The sequence below is a fragment of the Amblyomma maculatum genome, chromosome 2 (assembly GCF_055883805.1).
Source record: "Amblyomma maculatum isolate TAMU_Amacu chromosome 2, ASM5588380v1, whole genome shotgun sequence".
NCBI lineage: Eukaryota > Metazoa > Arthropoda > Arachnida > Ixodida > Ixodidae > Amblyomma > Amblyomma maculatum.
Window position 1 is genome coordinate 45,170,881 of NC_139345.1, and position 14,236 is coordinate 45,185,116.

General features: G+C 43.7%; 1 long non-coding RNA gene across 4 annotated transcripts in view; it reads left to right on the plus strand.

The window, feature by feature from the left end:
* Positions 1-14,236, plus strand: part of LOC146198548 (uncharacterized) — a 407,190-nt gene that overhangs the window by 117,288 nt on the left and 275,666 nt on the right. The window contains exon 5 of one of the 4 annotated variants that reach the window (XR_014705001.1): positions 1,292-1,445. The exons of the other annotated variants lie outside the window; for them this stretch is intronic. This is a non-coding gene — a long non-coding RNA (uncharacterized LOC146198548). Of the gene's footprint in view, positions 1-1,291; positions 1,446-14,236 lie in introns of those variants that run through there. 4 annotated transcript variants of the gene reach the window in all.

Consider the following 14,236-nt stretch of genomic DNA (forward strand, 5'->3'; position numbering starts at 1 on the left):
TTGTCAACTTTCGTATAGCAGCGGCAGCCGCTGGAGTCCCGGACTAGGGACCCCACCTACACATCCCCCTCCCTTAAATATACTTAATAAAGTTTTTCACTCACTCACTCACTTCGTAAAGTACCGCTTATAGTAGTATATGTCATCAGAAGAAGTTTAGCCGAAAGAGAAAATCCGGTTTTATAAAAATCCCCAGTGTGAAGGTTCATTCAAGCAGGTTTTCAGTGGAAAACGAAGATGCAATAGAATATGAACGAACTTCTTGAATTTCAGACCGCACTACATCCTTCGAACGCTTTGCTTTCTATTTACAGAGCCTAGCCAACTAGATTTGGTTTGGTTTTATTTGTGGGGTTTTATGTTCCATAACGACTCAGGCTATGACAGGCGCCGTAGTGTAAGGCTCTGGAAATTTTGACCCCTGGGGTTTTTTAATGGGCACTGACATCGCACAGCACGTGGGCTCCTAGGCTCACGGGCCTCGAAAATCTGCGCGCTTCATTTTTTTTTATGATTCTTTTTTTTTTACCTGCATTTCTTTCCCTCTCCATATATCCGCACCTGCGTTCAGGAGCATCTCAGGTGGTTTAAGTTTCCCTAGTAAAATATCTAGTTTAATTTAAACATCATCTTTCACCTCGGGTTGGAGGTACAGCACTAGCTTCAACACGCACAAGCAACACCTTTGGCCCCGCCAGGGTGGCGCAGTGGTTAGGGAGCTCGACTAATATGCCCAAGGATGCGGAATTGAATCCCGTGGTCGGCGGCCGCTTTTCGATGGAGGCGATCAACGCAAGGCGCCCGTGTGCTGTGTGATGTCAGAGCACGATAAAGAATCCCAGACGATCGAAATTTCCAGTCCTCCGTTACGACGTGTCTCATTAGCCTGAGTCGCTTTTGGACGTTACACCCCGCCAGCCAACCAAACATATTTGATAAATGAATAAAAAGGTGGTTTGTCATTTTTGCACGCTCTTCTACAAAGCTGTTTCAGAAGCATATATATTTGTTTGCTTACCCTGTTTCGATCACTGATATTGTGTTTTCGCATGACACCGCTTCTGAATGAAATTTATACTTACAGTGCACTGATATTTTGACTGTGCTAGTGGCAGAACACGAGCACGCAAGTTTGTTTTATTTTTTGTCAGACAAGAAAATATACTGAGGACGTCATGTTTCAATATCAAAGTAGATTTTAGGCGTGAAGATAGAGCTACATGCGATACTGTGTGTCAATTCAGGAGACTTATATGCCAACACAGTAAAATCAATCAATTTCACTTTCTAGGTATACTGAGGGATATCAACGAAAGACTTGATGGATGGCGATATCACTCCGATATTTATGAAGCCGCCAACACTACGTCCCTTATGTCAACGCTTCCTGAACCATGACTGTTGTTGTTGTCTTTTTATATTCACTTCTTTTTATATTATAAACATTTAGCCCTTGTTTATCTTCTGCATCCAACCGCATCCTTGAGCACATTTCATGTCGTGTTTTTTTTTTTTTTTATGAAAATGCGATTTCCACACGCAGTAGCATTTTCGTGCGCTGTACGTCTTTCGCAAAGGCAGCACTCGTCGTACGTTCATTGTATAGTCTTCACACGTCAGAGTTCGGCTTCATTCTGATTCATAGAGGCACCCATGGTGAAGATTTAGGAACGAAAAGTCATCAAACGCAAACGCATTCTCTGGTTTCAAGAAGGGCAGTTCGTTCGGTTCTCTGAAGATCCCCCTTTTCGCTTTCTTTGGTTTACATCATCTTGCCCCAGTATGATTCTGTAGCCACAAACATCATGGCTGATTCGCGAGACGTCATCATAGGGCGTACGGCGCTGACCATCGAGCAGTCGATGGCGCTAGCCAGGCGCTCGCTCTCATCTCTGCGTCGCCACCCGCCTCGTACCAGTCCTTCCAGTTGGTGGAGAAAAGAGGAGGATGACGAGAAGAGGTTGGATGGGCTCTTTTTCATTAGGCGCACAAAAGCTGCCCGGCGCGGGGTACACAGGGGGGCTCCGTCTTTGAAATATTGAGATGGCTCGGGAATCGTCATTGTGACGGCAGCGATCGGGGCTCCTCTCACCGGAAATGTCGGGCCGCAAAATCGTCGTCGCCGCCGCCACTGGCTGGGCTGTCTTTTACCCCGGCACTGTGCTGCCTTCTGTACAGAGTGCGGCGCGCGCGTCTCAGAATCAAAATGAGCGCGCGGTCGGGTGAGGGAAAATAGGGAATGAGGGAAGGCAAGGGAGGGGAGCGGCGCGAGTGGGAAGATGGGGGGCGAAAGTGGAGGCTGGCGCGCTTTGCGCAGACTTGAAGAGGAGAATGAGAAGAGATGAGGGACGAAGGGGAAGTGGGCGATGGTCACAGACGATCGCTGTTGCGGAGCATTGCTCCGATATTGGCGCTCGGACGAACGGCGGCGGTGGCTCGCGCGCGTTCATAAATGGGCCTCGGCGGTCTGTTGTTTGACGTTCTTTCAAAGCGCAAGATGAATCGCTCGTCTTGCTCTTTTGTGCTCGCCGCGCCGCGGCGCTCTTTGGACGAAAGGCCGCCCAGGGCGCGGAGGCAAGGAGAGAGACGAGGATGTTCGACGCGACTCTGACTGCTGGGTCACGCGCATTGTGCAGCTCTGTGGCCTCGTTCTCCGTTCGCCCTTAGATGGGCCGTTTGCCTTCTTGCTTCGCTTGACAACGCTCACTGCTCCGACGTCGCTGGTTAGGAAAGGTGGAAGGGTGGTAAATTTGTCCTTCCTTCGCACCGGAATTCTTTAAAACGTTTTTTATGAAGACACCTCCAAAATGAACGACTTCACCCTCGTCTATAACAGTATTTTCTATTTTCGTATGTTTTAGTATTTGTTCTTTTCGATTCTTTAAAGACGGTGTGGGACTTAATCGGTGCACAGACTGAAATGAAAATTTATTTTATAAGCTTTCAATAAAAAGCCTGCACGAACATAAAATATCATATATTCAAAAATGATAGCGAAAAGAATATATATACAAAACCGTATACTTTCAAGTCCTGCATTTGTGTACGTTATAATGGAAGACATGAACGACTACATGTCGATAAGCCTAAAGAGCACTACAGGCATAAGCTTTCTCGCACGCCGCCAAGTCAGCTATGCTGCCTGAAATTCGAATGCCCTTTTAGGTGTTTATCGAAAGCTTCTTTCACCACTTTGCTTCTTGTTCGTAGTTTTAGAACATTGTATTGTGGAAATAAATAACCGGCCCAGAAAATCTAATGTCCCCGTTGCTGCCGTTCTTATGTTGGTAGCACAATATTGATGGCAATGTTTCATCTTTACTTACCCCAATTTGCCTGTTTTTATTCATCACGAATTGAAAACAGCAAAAACAAGCTGATGACTTAACCGCGGCATTACTTTATACAGAGAGGGCTGGCTGCGGTAAAATAAAAAACATGTGCAATCTGCTGCAGCTGAAAGTGAAAGCAATATCACTAATGCAAAATAATACAGATTGTTTGTTTGTCTTCGAACGCAGGTAACCAGAGTAATATCCCATAAAAGTACTCATTTTAGAATTCAGTTCCATGCTCCACATAATATATATATATATATATATATATATATATATATATATATATATATATATATATATATATATATATATTAGCGATATCAAACGTTTTCAAGGCAACTGGTTTAAAAGTAGTAGGTTCAAAGAGACACATTGAAAAACTTGAAACATATTTATTTCGACATTTCGGTCGTAGCACGACCATATTCAGAAATTTTCTCTTGAGAAAGGTCGTGCTATGACGGAAACAGTTTGACTTAGTCCTGTATAGTTATAAAAACCTTGATCGCCTTGTAATTTCGACACCCAGAACAATGCAAATACTTTCCATAGCTCCGCCTAGATCCACGACCACTCGTACTTGAGATAACGCGGTCGGGTTGCACGTGTTCATGCTCGCTATTACACCATAGCGCACGGAGCAGTTTTCTCCGTCGATTGCTTCTCGGATAAGAAATAGCAACGGTGACCCTTGCAGAGGTCCGCAGGGCGCACTTTTACCCGAGATATAGTTTCGCAAGATGCATATTTCAAATGTGTGGTCATTTCAGGTTATCTCTGAGGCGCGCAAGTGCAGGAGATGTGTATTGCGCACTCGCCACGCTGTCTGAAGTGCACTCGGCTTGGCACGGCACAAGGTTGTGAACACCGCGTTGCTCAAGCACACGAAAACCCTTTATGAGTCGACCAGATAGCGCAGCTTGAGTAACGAGAGCCCCCAAGCTGCTGCAAAGAGTGTTCTTATACCGCTACCGCCACCGTAGCGTGCGAGCTATGTAGAGACCTCTTTACTCCCTCATACACCGACCAGCCAGTCTTCCCGGCTGGACGGCCGCGCAAGAATAGAAGGGCTATGATCGTAATAACAATTTCCCGCCCAGCAGTCGCTGCGTCCAGCATGCACCTCCGCTACTCGGCCGGCCAGTTGTCCTCCGCGTGCTCTCCTCCTTGATCTTGCCGCAAGCATCGATCGCATGAGTGCCGCGGCGACGGCTGTGAATAAATGAATTCCAAGCACGATCTCCTCTTTTGGCCGCGAGCGAGTAAGCCACGCGCGAGCAGCCAGGCGCGCGACCGGCTTCTTTTTGCCGGCCCAAAGACCGGGGGGTCCAGGTGTCGCTCTTAGCGCCAAATGCTCCGCATCCGCTCCTTTCCTCTTCCTCCCCCCCCCCCCCCCTTCCCTTCTCGGTTCTTTCTTCCCTATTCTAGTCTCGAGTCACTTGCCGATCGTGCAGTTTCGAGGGGCAGGAACGGCAGACCTTTCCATCTCCCTACGTTGGCTCTTCTTCCCCCGTGGGAACGGTTTTTTTTTTTTTGTATGTGTGTGTGCGTGTCGACTCGTGTTGTACATGTTCTTTCTTTCACCACCTCGTTCTTCCTTCTCTTCCCTAGTTCACGTGCCCTTTGTTTGCAAAGTGCAATACATTACTTGGCTGTGAGCGCTCACTTTCTCCTTTCGCGTAACACGGGGAGTCTTTTTCCGGCAATTATTGCCATGCTAGTTACTTGTACTTTACACTGTGCTTTTGTGCTCCGTTATCCTTCTGTTATCCGGAAAGCATAGCAACAAAGTGACGGAATCTCGGAAAAACGGTGGGAACTACGGTATTCAAGACGGAAAGCTGCCATTATTGGTCGTGGCCATTGTGCTTACTCGAACGCAAGATGAGGCTTCCATTCGAACTCTTCTCCTATACTTTGTATCCGACATTGAACCTGACCCAAGAAACTTACCACACAGAGCATGCAGTGAGGCTTAATCGCTGTGGAGTCTTTCACACTGAAACACCGAATTTCGGTTATCAGTGACGGCCTTCTGGGTTGTAAAAAGAGGGTGCTAAGAAAAGAGCAGGCTAATGCAGTTTAATACAAAACGCAGGAGTGAAAAAAGGTTCAATTTATTCGGAAAACAGCGCAACCTCGCTTGAACTATTTTGAACGCCTGGATACTTTTTCTCCAGAAAAGTAGCTCTTGAGACTGAGGACATTTCAGTTGTCAATTATTGAATATTGCGCCAATTATTTTAAAATGGCGAGAATAGATCATCAGCGAATAATGGCGATAATCAGCGAATAACAAGTGTCGATATTCTACGCTTTCGCATGTGTAAAAAATACTTGCGCACTCATTACATGCAAACTCATTGAGCAGCCTTTTTAAAAGCAATGAGGATTATCTTCATCAGTAGACAAAAACAAACTAATCATAGATAGGAGAGGTCACAAAACGATACCTCTCAGAAGCAGTGCAAATATTTTTTTCTTTCGTGTGTTATTTTCGATGCGGTGACTTCTGCGTCAGATTTATTCAGTAGCATGGTGTAAGCCTCATAAGCTATATGTTTTGCGCCTGCCATTAAGAGGCTCTTCTCTGAAACCATGTATTACCTCCTGCACACATTTCGACTAATAATAACAGTCGATATTGAGAATGTATCGAGAATGTATGGAGAAAAAAGTAACAGACAGTCTAGCTGCACCAACCGACACAGTATCATGTGAAAGCGTCTGAGATTCGGCTGTCGTTCCGTATTTATGGACTTTTGGACTTAATTAAGAGGTTGAGCTACCCAAACATTGGCGATAGACCAACTATGTTTGGTCGTCTAGCCAGTTGTCACTTTTCAACTTTTATCTTTCGAATTGCGCGAAGTTAACATTTGGGGGTTAATCTCCCAAACATTGGTGGTGAGCCACGTAAGTTAGTCAAACTGCCTGCCCTTTAACACACCTCTTAAAAGAACTATGCGATAGCGATGTGTTTCTATCCATTGCGTACGGAATGTATTTTATGGAGGAGGCAACATGAAATGCACAAGGCAAGAGAGTGGCAGCGAAACGCGCAGTGCGATCTGCTGTGATGATAGCTACAAGTTCCTGCTTTCGCTGCCTTCGCCAAATTGCCTACAATAAACCTCTTGCATGCCTAGCTTTTTTTGCGAGAAAGGGAGCAACTCTTGTTTTTTAATCTTTGCGGGACAGGAGTCGCCTGCACTTTCACTACCGCTGCCTTTACTGACACCGCGCCATTACTGCCGGAAGGGCGTTGCGACTCACTATCATCAAGCATCACATTTTCTTTACAGATGACCAAACCGTGCACAGGGAGGCGGGGCTAAAATTTTGCCTGCGGATGGCAGTCCGTACTCTTTAGCGGCAGAATTCTACGGCGTTGGTCGTGCTGCTAGCGCCCTTTGCTCCCGTATTCTCCAGGACATGGCGGATGCAAGGAAACATTGTTTTTTTTTTTTTTTTATAGATATAGCGTGCTCTGCGGCATAAAGCTACAATCATTTCCACAAGTAAAGGTACAGGCCAGATTAGCAGATACCTGACGCCATCACTGCGCGCCGATTAGACTAATCGCGGGGCATTTCTCCTCTTTTCTTTTTTTTTTTCCAGGTCTGAAGTTGTTGCGCGGGTGTCTAAAGGCACGGTAGCTTATAGCTTAGGTCTAGAAATTGTCTCAGATGACACATTCACCTACGAGCTTGTGCGTTAGCAATAGAGACTCTGCGCAAGTAACAGGAAACCAAACTAGGCAGGTGAAGTATCGCTGCGACCGCCATTATTCGAAGCAGTGATTATGAAATAATAGAAATTTGCTTTACTTGCGGTAACGAAAGGAAGCACGCCGGTGGGCCCTTAGTACACGAGCACTGACTCGAGCCGCGTAAACGGTAGGCTGCACGTAGCGTGCCGGGCAACGCCGTGTTGGACGGCTCCTGATGAACAATTGTTAGGGAGCCGCCTTGAGGTAAATACCTTAACTTTGACACTAAAGCAGCAACTGCTGTGTATTATCACTACCGTACTAGCATCACCATCCAGGCGCTCACGAAAAAACCCTCGTTACATTAAGTCTGCTCCTTTAGCAAACACAGTCAAGCGTGAATTTGCAGGACCTCGGGCATCAAACAATAGTCGCCGAAACAGAGACGGGCTGATTATTATAGAAAACTCAACAGAGATTTAGTTATATGGTAAGAAGAAAAAAATAAAGCTCTGAAACTGGGCAATCCGTCTCTCTTTTAAAGCGTCCACTCACTCGAGGTTTTTGCTTGATTAATTTAGTTATTAATGTAATTCCTACTTACGCCGCCTTATTGCCGAGCACATCCTTCATGAATCGTGCACCAGAGACGTCCACGAAACACATTCCTCCTGTTTCATCAAAAACGCGATGACAGCCTCGTAAGGAAGTCTGGTCCTTGTACAATGTCGCACACCGTGCCCATCACATGCGGCTTAATCTTCGCGCGGGCGCTTTCCGTGAGAGCTTGAAGAGGCTACGAGACGTCCTTTCAAAAACGCGAATAGGATGATGCCGCTGCCTGTCGTTCAACCGACACAGATGCGTCCAGTCATCGGTCAATTTGGTAACGCACCCCTGCCTCTATAAACCCACTTGAGAAGCTGTTCCAGAAACTGTTGACACGTGACACTACACCGCCGAAACCTGGGTGATTCGTACGGTGCCAAGGTTTGGTGGTCTCTTCAAAACTTCTCAGGGCCCGTATTCCAAGTTCCCGTCGTTATCGAAATGTCGCTATTACACGTGACTCTGAGTCACCTGATTGGTAGAAACACCGAAACTTGATGTTGGCACCACCTCAATTCCATAGTGGCAACACCCAGTTCCGGCGCTTCGACCAATCAGATGACTCGAAGTCACGTGAGATAGCGACACTTCGATAACGACGCAAACTCAGAATACGGGCCCAGGTCAGCTGACATCCACCTGAAAACCAGTGCTTCGACGTAGAGAAAACGTCGAAACTGTAATTTCGACTTCCGGAACTCCTTCAAGTGCAGTAACCTCTTGATATAGGTCTGGTCAATATAAATGTCGCCCAAATCAAAATGCGCCGAGATGCGGTCTGCGACCCTCGAGACAGCAGCCTAGCGTCAAAGCGATTAATCACAACAGAAACTGTACCTAAAGAAAAAAGTGACAGGAAGCTGCGACGAGTACACGTACAAGGAGAAAACAAGAGCGAGGTGCGCAATTACAGTGCTATGAATACAATAAAAGCGAAGCGCATCGTTGCCGAAGGTTTGCTCGACGGTGGTTTTTTGTTTTACTTTTCACTTCGTGTAGCACGCGGTTTTTGCTCAGAAGAAAAAAAAAAGAGGGCGGAAGGGGGCTTGACATGTACATCGTGAAAAACCCAGCTCTAAAGCAGCAGTGCAAGCATAGAGCAAATTTTTTCACAAAGCCGGCATAGAACGTCAAGCGTGAAAACAAAGCGCATACGGGAGAACACTTTTATCGTGTGCTGACAGAGCAGATACGCACACCTCAGACGGAGATCTACACACAGCCTGTCCGATCACTTACTTGGAATGGCACGGATAGAGTGCTGTTTACTGAGAATCACAGTGTCATGTTGCGATTCCGTTGTCTCCTATATAATAATCGTATTAATGCAGCTGGGAGGCCGTAACACTCCGTGCATGGCACTCAATTGGAGCATAATACGATGATAATCGGCATCCCTGGCTGCTTTTTTAGTGCTTTAATCAAACACTTCGGATATCTTATTATTATATCAATTGAGTTTCCACTACTACTATTCAATCTTTCAGGGGCGCGAAAGAACTAGTCGGCAATACACACGATGTGCATTTTGGTAGAGAAAGAAATTTCAGAAGCTCGAAAAATATGGAGACTCTTCAGAGCGGGATAAGTTGCGCAAATCCGACCAGGAGCCATGAGCCTGTAATTTTAACCAAAATGTAACTAACGAAATCAGCCTGCTTATTCGGTTACTATATATATATATATATATATATATATACGAAACTCATTCTTTACATTTGCAGGCAGTTACCGTGCAAGAAATGAAGTACAAGCGCGAGCCACTCTCACTGTGTTAAATTCGGTGCTCTTGTTTTCTTATATTTTTTAAGCGCGCTTTCTTGCAAAAAAAAAAAAAAAAAAAAAAAAAACATTCTCGCACTACTGTAAATCTAACAGAAAGCTCTTAGTTTCGAACTTTCCCGTGAGATCGGACGGTTCTTTTGTTTTTATTTTGTTCTCACCATAGAGATTTTTTTTTTTTTTGAAGTTATTACTGTCCGCAGCTCACTCTTGGATAGTATGTTAATACATTTATGCACAACGTTCGAGTGCCTTTTTTTTTTTTTTTTTTTGCACTTTATGTCGGTGACTTTCTATCGACAATGCGTTACTTTTGATGTAATTCAATTGTCAATAGAAAACCTCTGTTGTTTTAAATCTTTGTAAATGTTTTTCTTTGCTGCCATCAATAACAGAAAACGAATTTATGAGCAACGGCTAATCGTGAACTATAAGTTTCATGATATGTTTAGAGGTTAAACTATATATGGATTATATGTTTAACGTGTCAATCACGAGAATGAGTTTTAAAAAGTGAATCCCTTCATCACCTCTTTTGAGAACGCTTTATTTAGCTCTTCAATAATTTATTGAATACATTTAGCTTGCATATTATAGCGACCTTTCCGATTATTCCCGTATCCTTCATTACGGCCTTTCTCGTATTCTGTTTGGAGCTTTGGGACTTTAAACGCTAAAAACATTGAAATTATTCATTATTATTATATCTTGTGACGTTTAATATCCCAAATCATTTGAGAATATATATCATTGAAGGTCATTCTCGAATATGCATGAGTACGGCTGGTCGATGCCATACGCAGTATATAGTTGTTGTAATCAAATTTGGCAAATATCCGGGCAAAATATCAAGTAAATTTCCCAAGGCAACGCAGACAAATAGAACTTGAGGACATGCATCAAAGGGAATTTCTTTGTAAATTAATGATGTGCTTAAGCAAATATAGCAACTATACGCACATTCCTGCATATGACGGTCAGGAGAGTTCATGCATTATAAGGCAGCATCAGGACTTCGCTGCGTTAACTTCAAAGGCCGACCCAAGCTTAATAATAACTATAACGAATAATCTATTTGTTAGCAGTCCATAGAACACTAGGTATTCGTCGCAGACGCCTCCACTTGCCGACAAAGTCTAAATGTAAACGAGTAGAGGGGAGGAATGAACAGCAAAGAGAGTAACTCAGGCGGACTTCGGTGTTCTTTAGAGAAAATAAATTTGTTCAAACTAAGCAACTCGTGATGAGAAAAATCAATTTTACGATTTTTGTATGCTGATTTGTCTGTAACAACAGAAAAGAAAATATCAAATTATGCTGCTTTTTTTTCCTGCCTTGGCATCTTTTAACCTAACTGCTATTGAACAACGAGTCTGCTCGGACTATTCTATAGCTGCGTTGCAGCGTAAGGTCTGACCCCAAAACATTTAACCTTAAAACCTTGTAATTTTAAACAAGGTATTTAATTAGGCACCGCAAGAGCTTTGCAGAGAAAAGTAGGAGCCCTGTAGAAGCGAATGCGTCGGGCGCTGATGAGTTAAGCCCGCCGAGACAAGATGAGCAGTGGTTGAACAACGCAGACAATGACGCTCTCTCAGGAATCCAATATATACGTCGGCGGAGGCGACATCGGCCCGCCTCCAGAAATGGTGGCGCGGTCGGTCGCCTCGACTTTGTTCTGCTCTTTGTCGCGCTGCACAATCTGTGAGCGGCGAAAGAGATGAGGAAAACAAAAAGGCGATAAAGTATGCCGGGTCGCCGCCGGCTCGATCTGTCTTTGTCTCCGAGAATCCACTTAGCTATGCGGTCAAGATTGAGGGCCGGCGCGCGTCAGGGCTGCGCCAGCGTAAAGCAGAATGCAAGCAACAGCGTGTTAGCGCGCCTGGCGTCGGCAGAGGGCCTGCTTCGCGAGGAAGTTATTGTTAATCAGCAACGACTGCATGCATGCTAGCCTTAGTTGGACAAAGAAAGATTCTGCGCGTGGAGGTTTAAGATAAGACGTCGGTAAAATAAATCTCGGCACACCGGCGGGCGCCCGAGGATGGGAGTTGAATGTGTGCATGTATGTTTGTCTTGAGCAGGTTCAAATGTCAAATGCCTCAATTAGCACCGTTATCAGCGTTCACTTGTCGAGGATAGTCTGCGTATGATAAAACCCAGCAAGTTGTTCCAAGCAGTTTTTGTTGCAATTTCACTACAGGAACTTCTTACAAGAAAAATAATATTCGTCTTATTGTTTATAAAAAAAAAAAAAACAATTGATGAAAAAAAATTATGATATTAAGTCGAACGTAACATTAGCTAAACTACAGTCAAACCATAACCTTCATTGCCGTTTAGTTTCTATGTTGCAGGGGTCACATGAAGACTCGGTGGTTGCCGGCTGTTGGGCCCTGCCCTACGGTTTCTACATTGCTGTTAGAGCAATCTCTTTCCATTTCATATATATTTGATCCCTATATAGCATCGTTGAAGACACATTATGCGCTGGGATGGAGTCGATGTTTTGAGCTAAGGCGTCAGTTGAGTAAATGCAAACATCTAGCTTCCAACGTTACTTTAGAGAATAATTTTGATAATTAAAGTCAAATGAGGGCTGAAGCTGAGTGCATAAATAATATATGAAGTTAAATTTGTCACTGACGTTGCCTTGCTAGAAAAAGAAACTTTTGCGTATGAAAATTATTACTCGTTTAAGTCCACATTTAATTTTAAGACACGACTCGTTAATGTCTCCCATTTGCCGGCTTCCCTGGCGAACCCCCATGAATGCACTTTATTAGTCGGTAAATGCTAACAATTTATTACGAAATTGCGTATGCAGCTCGTCATAGTAGAAACAGTATTGTTACGTGGAACAAAGAAGAATACAACAAGACAAGCACCGCTTTCTTGTTGGTCAGAAAATATGTTATTTGACATGAGGTTTATTCAAATAGTAAAACAACAAATGACGTTAAGGTCTAATGACAGTACGTTGTGACCGGAAAACGACATGTAACATGGGATTTAACGTAGGGGAATACCTGTTAAACGGATTAAACAGGAAGGAATGGGGCAATTTATGAACTTGAGATCAAAAGTTTAGGTGTAAAAGCTTGTAAAAAAAGTAGTCTATTTAACCCTAAATATGCAATTTTCGAAGTCAGCTAAGGCGGCAGATGTGTGCTAACAAAATCAGAGGAAATGAGATCATTAATTACGTCTAGTTCGACGTCGCAACACAGTCATATTAGGCAAACATGCTATGATAAAAGAATATTGCTGAACTTAATATTAAATAATGCTCGAGTAGAATACGTCTTCTTTTAACTTTGGAGGTACTACACTGGTAGTCGATATAGGACGGCAGCTTCGACACAAAAATATTTTATTATTTTTAAAACAGGAATGAAATATATTTTCTTATCGAGCAGAACTATAGGTCAGAAAAAGAGAATGCCTAAATATTACGCACTAGATTATACTTCACTATGATTGACTGCTTCATTATTTTGAAGGAATGCAGCCGACAACGAGAGTTTTAGTGATTTGTTAAGGTTTGTTATACCGTGATGTGGGGTTGTTGGCGGAACGAGCATCAGGCACGTCTTCATATGATTCCTACGCCAACTGCGACAACATAAATAGGGTTTAACAATTCGCCGACCTCATTCCCTTGAAAGAAAAGAAGTTTTGCTTGTGGGGCAAAGTGTAAGTAGCCAACATTTCGCGTTACTAATATTCTGTAACTTTTTAGAGTTGTTCTGTAGAATTACGAGTAAAATGGATGAGAAACGTAAGCAGCTTCAGCTTTGAATTATCGCGACCGATGTATACTTTGTGGGGATATATCTGCGCACCTGAAGATCCTGCTTGGAAGGTTGGCTGTTGCGTTGCTTTCGAGTTTAGAGGACACTTGAGACATCATTTGATCACCGGTGACGGTGAGCGTTCGGTAACTTCAGAAGTAGGAAATTATGCTTGGATTACTCATTGTATTTATTTTCTAGACAGCTATCTATTTAATTAAATGAACATTTAGAGAAGCCAAGAAAGATCAAGCGGTATAATGCAGCAAGCTCATTTTCAATACTTATGACTCCGTTGGTAGGTCCAAGCAGAAAGACGCACCTAGGCTTCAAGCTAAACGTTGAAGAACGAGATAAAATTCCTATGCAGAGCTCATGTAAAGTTGAGGACATCCCAAAGGCATTAGTTTTCTGCCTAAGTCAGAACCCTGGGAAAATGGGTTACACAAGAGACGGCACTCAGGCATCTGTAGAAGTTAATTTTGCGCTGTAGTTTTTTGAGTAAAATTATAAAAATGACGATGCAGTGACTTTAATTCTCCTAAATTATGTTTCGCGAGTGCAAACCGGTCCTACTGCTAGAAAGCAGCAAAAGCTGAAAGCAAATTTTACCGCTAAATCATTCACCCTAAATTATCCTAAAGAATAATAAACCTTAACTATCGTTTTGAACCTTGTTCTAAGCTCTATTTCTTACTAGACTGGGAGTAAAACCAAATTTTGCCGGTTCTGACGACTCAAAGCTACTAGTGTAACTCAATGTTAGCTTCGATCGCACCCCGAATGTCGTAGTTAATTGGTGGTTGCCAATGCGCTAGCCATGTCCCGACCGAGCATTGATTATTACTAGACTATTTAAAGGTATGCGCGTAACAGGAGTTCCTTAGCTAATAAGGACAAATTTGACCCGCATAGACGCAAGTGCTGTGAGCTTCATGAAGGAGAATGAAAGAAAAAGTTTATTAATGTCGTTAGGCGCCACTCGTCCCTGTTAGTACGGGTAC